The sequence below is a fragment of the Balearica regulorum genome, chromosome 2, assembly GCF_011004875.1.
Source record: "Balearica regulorum gibbericeps isolate bBalReg1 chromosome 2, bBalReg1.pri, whole genome shotgun sequence".
Taxonomy (NCBI): Eukaryota; Metazoa; Chordata; class Aves; order Gruiformes; family Gruidae; genus Balearica; species Balearica regulorum.
Window position 1 is genome coordinate 157028664 of NC_046185.1, and position 8351 is coordinate 157037014.

The window sequence follows — 8351 nt, forward strand, 5'->3', positions numbered from 1 at the left end:
ATAGGATAAAATTCAGGACTTCTCATTCAACTTAAACCCACAGATTTTCATGATCATGTGTGTATTTTCTGTTCATGATTGTATAAGTATAGATTTTGTTACAGGAAGACTTCCTAAAGCAAGCGAACAACAATTCAAGTTGTGCTATTCAATATTCAAGTCCTATAACAAGTATTTCTTTGAGTGAGGTAGCGTGCAGTTTTTCCTTCAGTACTTAATCTTCTTTAAAAAGTGTAACATTTTTTCACCTTAGTAAAGAGGAGAAACTACAGCATGTGTCTTTTAAGTGATCAATTTTCAGACAGCTAGAATTAGTTACTGTAGAGTTTTATCTATTTGTGCACGGTGGTGGGTAATCCGAGTTACAAATTACCTTATTAAGAATGTGCCACCTAACTGTATGAGATTGATTCAGCGCAATGGCATTTAAAGCTTCGGAGCTTACTAGGAAAATGAAGTCCTGTCAGATGCAGACAGTTTGTGCAAGGTGGGTTTGGAGGAGGATGGGCTGAGCTCCTTGTCCGTTTGCCCACAGGACAGTCGGGGCAGATGGATGGGCTCATGTCAGCCAGGAGCCAGGGGCTTAATGCAGGGGGTGTGCATTGGGTAGCTCCATGCCCCTGTGTCCAACTCCTTTCCTGGCAGCAAAGGCAGACATGAAGGCTCTCCAGTCTTTTAAAGACATTGACAGTGACTGCAACCTGCCTTTTGAAGTACAAATTCCCCACTTCTGGCGGGTTTTGCAGTTTCTGGAATGGGCATTCTACATTATAGTTTTGAATATAACCACCTCGACTCTCTCACCATAGAGACTTTGCCACAACACTCTACATAGCTGTAGTCCCAAACCACCCTCATATATTTTGCAGTTAGGATGCTATCTCTTCAACATAGTGAAACTGAGTTTCTCAATTATGGTCGCAGCCAATTAAGCCCTTGACATGGTGCTGTCAATGCTTTCTGGACCGACTGCTTTAAACCAGGTTACTTTAAATTCTTGATGAGTTTTTCTAAGCTAATTTTCCCTGCATTACAATTGCATAATAGTCTCAGATCAAACTATCTTTAAACCTGCTGCTGCTGCTGCTTTTATTTGAAATAAATAGATTTTATTTACATCTTTCAGTTCCTTAATTTATTTGGTCTCAAGGGAATCAGTTATTCTTGGGCATTGATTTATATTTCAATTATCCACAAGAAATGGATTATCGAGTATTAAGATAATAACACAATAATACTCTGATTAAGGAGGTAGTTTTAAATCACAAATATAAATTTTGTCTTCAGCCTGAGGCTCCGTAGGTTAATTTTTGTGAGAATATGTACTTAGCACAGCTAGATTGGCTCCTTATCAAAACATGTTATTAGCATATAAAATGTGAAGTGAAAGGTCTAAGTATTTTATAAATAGTATTGATGGGGTTTTGCATCCAAGAAAGATCATGATGTTAGATGTATTAGGTCTTTATGTTCACTAATGCATGTGATTAGACTCAAATATCTGCTTGTAATAGAAACTTACTGGAGAGCTGGGAAAGGGTGTTTGTTTGTCTGGATGCACAACAGTTTAAATAATTCAAGGACAGAGGAAAATGTAGTTACTTGAATAACAGATAAATCAGCAGACTGTGAGGAACAGATCTAAAATAAAACTAGTTATCTGAAAACCCCTGTTCAGTCACAGGGGAGATGATAGTTTTGATGACTCAGAGGTTGTCTATCTTCAGAAATGAAGTGAAATAGGTGTCTCAGAAAATAGTGGCCATTTGAGGATTTACAATGAAACAATTATTCTGGCTATTTCACCACATTTTCAAATGCAAACAAGTCTTGACTGCTGATGGATTTATGAGTTTCGCTGCTGGTGTTCATTTTAAGTTGATGTTTGCAAAAGTTGGATGACTTAAATGATTAATAGTAGAGTCCGAGATTGGTAACTACAGTCATCCCAAATGTTTCTGTGTAGTCCATTTACCTTATTAGCACTGTGCTTTCCACAGTTGAGGTGTCAGCATGGGAGACTAGACAGTAAAAATATTCTTGTTATAAAGAAGGTAAAAGAAAATAATTACCTTTTTCTATCATAGACATTACTAGCAGAAGGCTAATCATGCATGTTAACACAGCTGAATAAAGTTGCCACTATATATCAACCTACTTGATAATAGAGAAGGATTTTGTGCACTCTTCAATGCTAGATACCAGCCTACAGCGCTGGGCTGTCTGTTATGCTGCTACTTAGTGTGGTTGATATTAAGGCAAATACTGGGAAACGTAGGTCTGAACATCAGAAAATTGGGAGTGAAGGATTTTTGGATTCTCCATCCAATAAAAATAAGTCCCAGTTCTTAGAGCTTTTATCCTAATTCTACTAGAAGGAGAGATGCAAAATTAGACTCATCTGCAAAAAAGCTTCCTCTGAGAAGTAAAAACCCAAAGTGTTTGCGTTGTGAAGGCTGGAAAATTTGGTCGTGTATTTTCATGAGCACCTCCAAACCCCCATTCCCCCCTCACAGCAATTAGTACGATGATATATATGTTATTTTCTACTTTAGAGAAGCAGTCCAAATTATTCTCTCTTCTAGGGGTATCTTGCATAATTCATTATTCTTGACAGAATTTTGTAGATGTTTTTACACAAACTTTAAACAGGTAACCCAATACTGATTCCTGTGAGCCAGCCAATTTCTCTCTCCTTAATGAATTATTTATAATTTTCCATTGTCAGTAGCTCACAAGCCAGCTTTTGATTGGACTAATTGTATTGTTGTCTAAGCCAAATTGATTTAATTTTCTCCCTAGACTATAGTATATTTCCTTATCAAATGCCTGTCTAAAATCCAAGTATATCCATGGCACTCCCTCACTTTGGTTTTCTGCCTAAAAACTATCAAGCTTGCCTGGGCAGCTTTATTTTTAGTATTTCCATGTAGTTTTGTTTCCATGACAACAGTCCCATCTATGGACTAGATAGTGACAGCCCGTCATCTGTCACACCAGGACTACAAGGGCTCTGGGGCACCTCATGACATTTCTGAGCCTCACCCAGATGTTCATCCAGACCATGAGAGTGGGCTCAAGGACTGCTCTCCCCAAAGTCCTCTGAAAGAGAAGGGCCAAGAATAAACAAATAGTAATGTTGGCTATGGCCCACGCTCCAGCTATCAAGCCTAAATAGACAGTAAATGGTTCCACTGAATCAGGCACAAAAAGACATTCTCACGAAACACAGGGAAAGCAGTTAGAGAATTAGGACTGGGAGTATCAGACACACAGTGTACCCACCTAACATGTATCACCCAGCACATTGCTCCTGTCAGGAGCCAAGGGACCCCATGCGGATAGGACACAACCCCTAACAAGGCAAGTTGTGTTAGTTCTGCTGCAATCCAAAGTGATGTCACCATGCGGTGTTTGCTTCATGACCTAAAACTACCTGAAACACAGGATGCATGATGAGGCTGGATGACAGGACAAGGGGTAATGGCCTTAAGCTGAAGGAGGGTACATATAGATCAGGTATAAGGAAGAAATTCTTCTCTATGAGGGTGGTGAGGCACTGGAACAGGTTGCCCAGAGAAGCTGTGGATGCCCCCTCCCTGGAAGTGTTCAAGGCCAGGTTGGATGGGGCTTTGGGCAATCTGGTGTAGTGAAAGGTGTCCCTGCCTGCAGCAGGGGCTTGGAACTAGATCTTTAAGGTCCCTTCCAACCCAAACCATTCTATGATTCTGTGATTCTTACCATGGATTAGGGAAATATGCTTTTCTCTTGAGCGCAGGCCTGTAGTGCCCAACTCTAGCTATATGAGCATGTACAAATACATTTTAGTGCTTTTTTAATTTGTTGAGGCCTTGAAGAAATTTTAGATGCAATGTTGATTTAATTTGAGTATTCACAGTCATATGCCACCTGGTATGCAATAAGGCCAACTCTACTAGTGTAGTAGACAAAGTAGCTTTCCTGTTCATTGAAAGGACAAAACATAAGAGGAAAAAAAAATTGGGCCCCGTACAGTCTCTTAAACATTTAGTGGCAACAGCAGTGTAAAGTGAAGAAGGAAAAAGTCCCAGGAGGGCAAAAGCAGTGAGATCAGTGTTTTTTAACCCAAAGTGAAGCAGAAACCTACTCCTGTGTCTTCTGGCACACATATGTGTCTTCACATTCAGTGGCTTTCAAGTCCTCTCTGACCAGCTGTCATCTAGGTGTTTTACATAAGAACAGTTTCAGTGGGACCAAATCAAATATATGTGTTTATGGTACACATCTGCAAGGTGGGAGATGTTGGTTCAAGTTTCTATTCCAGCCAAGTGAAGGGAGACAGCTAACTCAGGTTTCCAGTTTCTAGACAGAGTATCTGTCCCACTGTGCCAGCCTCATCATCAGGTGACTGACTGTATTATGAGAATGAAAGGACTGAACAGATACAAATGGTTAATTGCAGGAGACAGATGCTGGCTGTGAACCCCAAAGTAGCTGTGATGCCTCAAACTGTTGGGGAACAGCACAGATCAACGGTTGCACAGAGGAGCTTTATCTATGCATTGTATAGGGGAAACGAAATTTTGAATTCCCCTGTAATCAGGGTCCTCCCAAGATTAATTCTCTGTCCTTTGTCATAGCTGAATAATGGATCAACAAGTAACATCAGTTTTGTTACCTCCATGGAGTATCTCATCATAGACTTCCGTACTGCTGTTTATACAACTCTACTTCATCATCTTTATGTGTTAGAAGTCAATGTTTGAACTAGAAGAGATACTTTGTCAGATATGTCCAAGCAGTAATACTGAGCATTCTTACATGACTACCAGTAGGTTTCTTTGGCTGGACTACTGGTTTCTGCTGGCCTCCAGTCAATGGGAGGGTCTCCTCTCTTGACATTTCATCTATTTCATTACTTTGTTCCAAGGCTCTAATACTTGAACATTAGAGGCAAAGGTGAATCACATTAAATTTCTTATCTTCCACAGAGACACTTGAGATACATCAGACTTTTATGCAAATGAAATATTTGATGTGCAGTATAATCTAGCAAGACTTAACTTATATGATATGTTTACAAGAATTATTTCCTCTGAAGAGTAATCAGGTACGCTCTCATAATCCTCCTCTAACTCAGCTTCACAACAAATCTGTTGTGTCCAAGTTGTGTCCTTTTACCTGTACTTGCTGCTATTAGCTCTGCTATGACTTCTACCTTTTTATTATGTTTTTTCAGACCACTAGTTAGAAGCCATGGGTCAGACACATTTATATACAACACCACCACGTGTGGGATGGATAATGGCAATGAAATTACCATGAAAATCATTTAGTCTGAAAGAGTGAAATTACATCTATTGTGCTCCCAAGGAGACAATACATGAAGTGCTAAGGGAAGGGTTATAATCAGATACTTTGATTAAGATTATCAAGAGAAACACAAAAAGCTGCTATTATGATTACCCATTCCCACAGTCATTGGCAATTTTCATATTTAAGTTTTCAAACAAACAAACCAACCAAACAAAATAGCATCACCCCAATTCCTCCTCTAAATTATGAGAACAAGTAGTACCAGTTTAGGTCAAAGATAATGTTTGTTTCCAATACTTGTAGTGTTAGATAGCAAAATTTTGGCTGTTAATTTTGGCTTAGACTAAGCATCCAAAATCTCTGTGGCTTTACTGAACTTCTTCAATCTTTAAAGTAGATCTGGAAAGACTGAAAGAAAATGAAGGTATTAATGGTTTCCTTCTTTTCAGACCTGCAATTCTGTCTCTCTATAGTCAAATTCAGAATGTATCTATGTCAAATAGATTTATCTAACTCTTTGGCTATCCATACCTTCTTCTTTTTTGTTTTGATGTGAAAGACCTTCTTATTCTCCAAAGTGCCACTGAGTTACTTCAAAAAGAAAACCTATTTTTCCTGAAAACTATTTTCTCCCAAGAAGTATGAAGCTCTGTTGTCTCTTTGGCCCATTAAATCTCTTTCTGGATGAAAGCTCGGGAATTAAGTCAAGACATACTTTTGTGTCCTCTACCTTTTTTCAACATGTCCAGAGAATGAGTGCAGTTTTATGGTCCCCGTGAAAGTGGCAGCACTCATTTCTGGAGCACAGCAGGCTCTCTTCTGAATATTGTGGAACATGGGAAACCTCTGCTTTGCACAGAAAAATCAAATTTACCTTGGAATAGAAAACTTGGAGCTGAGCGGCCAGGACCAAAGGGGGAGTTGCATGCTGAATTCTTTAGTTTTAAGACTTATTGGACCAGTATTGCATTTCCCTTCTCAATTCTACTTTGGTGTCTGACTACTAAGTAAACATCTATGTCATTTGTCTGAAAATCCAGCCTTAAAATTCCCCCTAGTTTGGAAAAGTCAAGTCCCCAGGTAAGATGTCTTGAAGATAAAATGAGAAAGCACAAACTTCCTCATAACTGCTAATGTTGTATTTTAATGCTATTTTTGTATAGCTCAGAAAAAGTGAACTTTTCTGCTTCTGTGCTACATAGAATAAACCCATTTGCTAGTTTATTGCAGGTCCAATTCTAACCTATTCTGTACTTAGGTTTTTTAAATTATTTTATTTCTCCTATCTATAATACCCAGCTGATCTCAGTAAAGTTGTTTTCCATGTAATTCAAATAAAATGTAGTCCCCCTTGTTGTGTCTTTTAGAAGAACGAACCTATCTGAGCAACAGTAAGGTGTAATTACATTGAACAGGTTGATTACAGAGAGACTGTCAGTCCACCGCTGTCTGTTTCGTGAGGCCTCTTATCACTGGGAGCCTACAACCAAATTTACATGTTTCAAATGTTGGGTAAAGACCAGATGAAATGCCAGCAATCATGGGCTCGTTCTTCCTTTGCAGGTCCTTCCACTTTACAACTGGAAAAGTCACATCAGCCACATATAGATAACTTTCTTACATACATTATGCTAAAACTATGGCCTGCTTGGCTCAAATGTTTGATGCAATATAGTAATTTGGCTTAATATAGAACTAATCAAGGCTTCGTCTTGACGTGACCCAAGAAAATAACTGTCTTCTACCAATCAGCTCCACTGGCAGTAGACAATTATGCTTTCTCTCTTTGCAAAAATGTGTATTTATAGTGTAATAGATAACTGCACTGGATATATTCTTGGAAGCCAAGATAAAGTCCTTACTCTTCTACACAAATAATCTGGTTTTGAAATGCATTCCGATGTAAAAATGGTGTTAATAAGTATGCTGCAGTAACCTCCAGTGGCAATACCACTGCAATTTATAAAGTAGGAGTTTAAAGGCCTACATCTTAATTTTTGTGATTTTCAAAAGGTCCGTTCTGACCTCAAAGTGTTACTTGACTAAAATAACAACCTATCCTAGAGTTTTGCTGAGTCTTCAGAAACTGATGAAAATTTTTGTCTGAACTGAGACAGCCTTCTCAAGTCATGCAACTGGTTTGTCTGTCCATTCCCTATAAACAGATAATCTCCTGCAAATGCAGTTCATCATCTAGACTGGAAACTGAAGTGTCCATAGGGTCTGTAGTTTATGTCACCTGCCAGGAGATCAAAAGAACTGAAAGGTTTGCTGCTTTATTTATTTATTTATTAAGTTTTATTCCTTCTGAGGCTTCCGTAAAGAATAAACTGTTACAAAATCTCCTTGCTGGCAGGAAAAAATGTTTAACCTATGAAGGTATTTTTCATACTCTATTATAATGCCGTGACATTCAAGAGCTAACTATGGCTATATATGCTACTAAGCTCTCATTCATATGAACAATATAGTATTCAAAATTATAAAATAATTGAAAATAACATGGTTATGGCAATGCCTTTGTTTTTCTTTCTGACAGGATGTGCTGGTTTTAGCTGGGATAGAGTTAATTTTCTTTATAGGAGCTAGTATGGGGCTGTGGTTTGGATTTGTGCTGCAAACAGTGTTGATGATACAGGGATGTTGTCGTTCCTGCTGAGCAGTGCTTACACAGAGCCAAGGCCTTTTCTGCTTCTCACCCCACCCCACCAGTGAGTAGCTGGGCGTGCACAAGGAGTTGGGAGGGGACACAGCTGGGACAGCTGACCCCAACTGACCACAGCGATATCCCATACCGTATGATGTCATGCTCAGCATATAAAGCTGGGGGAAGAAGGAAGGAGGGATGTTTGCAGTGATGGCATTTGTCTTCCCAAGTCACCATTACGTGTGATGGAGCCCTGCTGTCCTGGAGATGGCTGAACACCTGCCTGCCATGGGAAGTGGGGAATGAATTCTTTATTTTGCTTTGCTTGTGCATGCGGCTTTTGCTTTACCTGTTAAACTGCCTTTATCTCAGCCCACGAGTTTTCTCACTTTTACTCTTCCGATTCTCT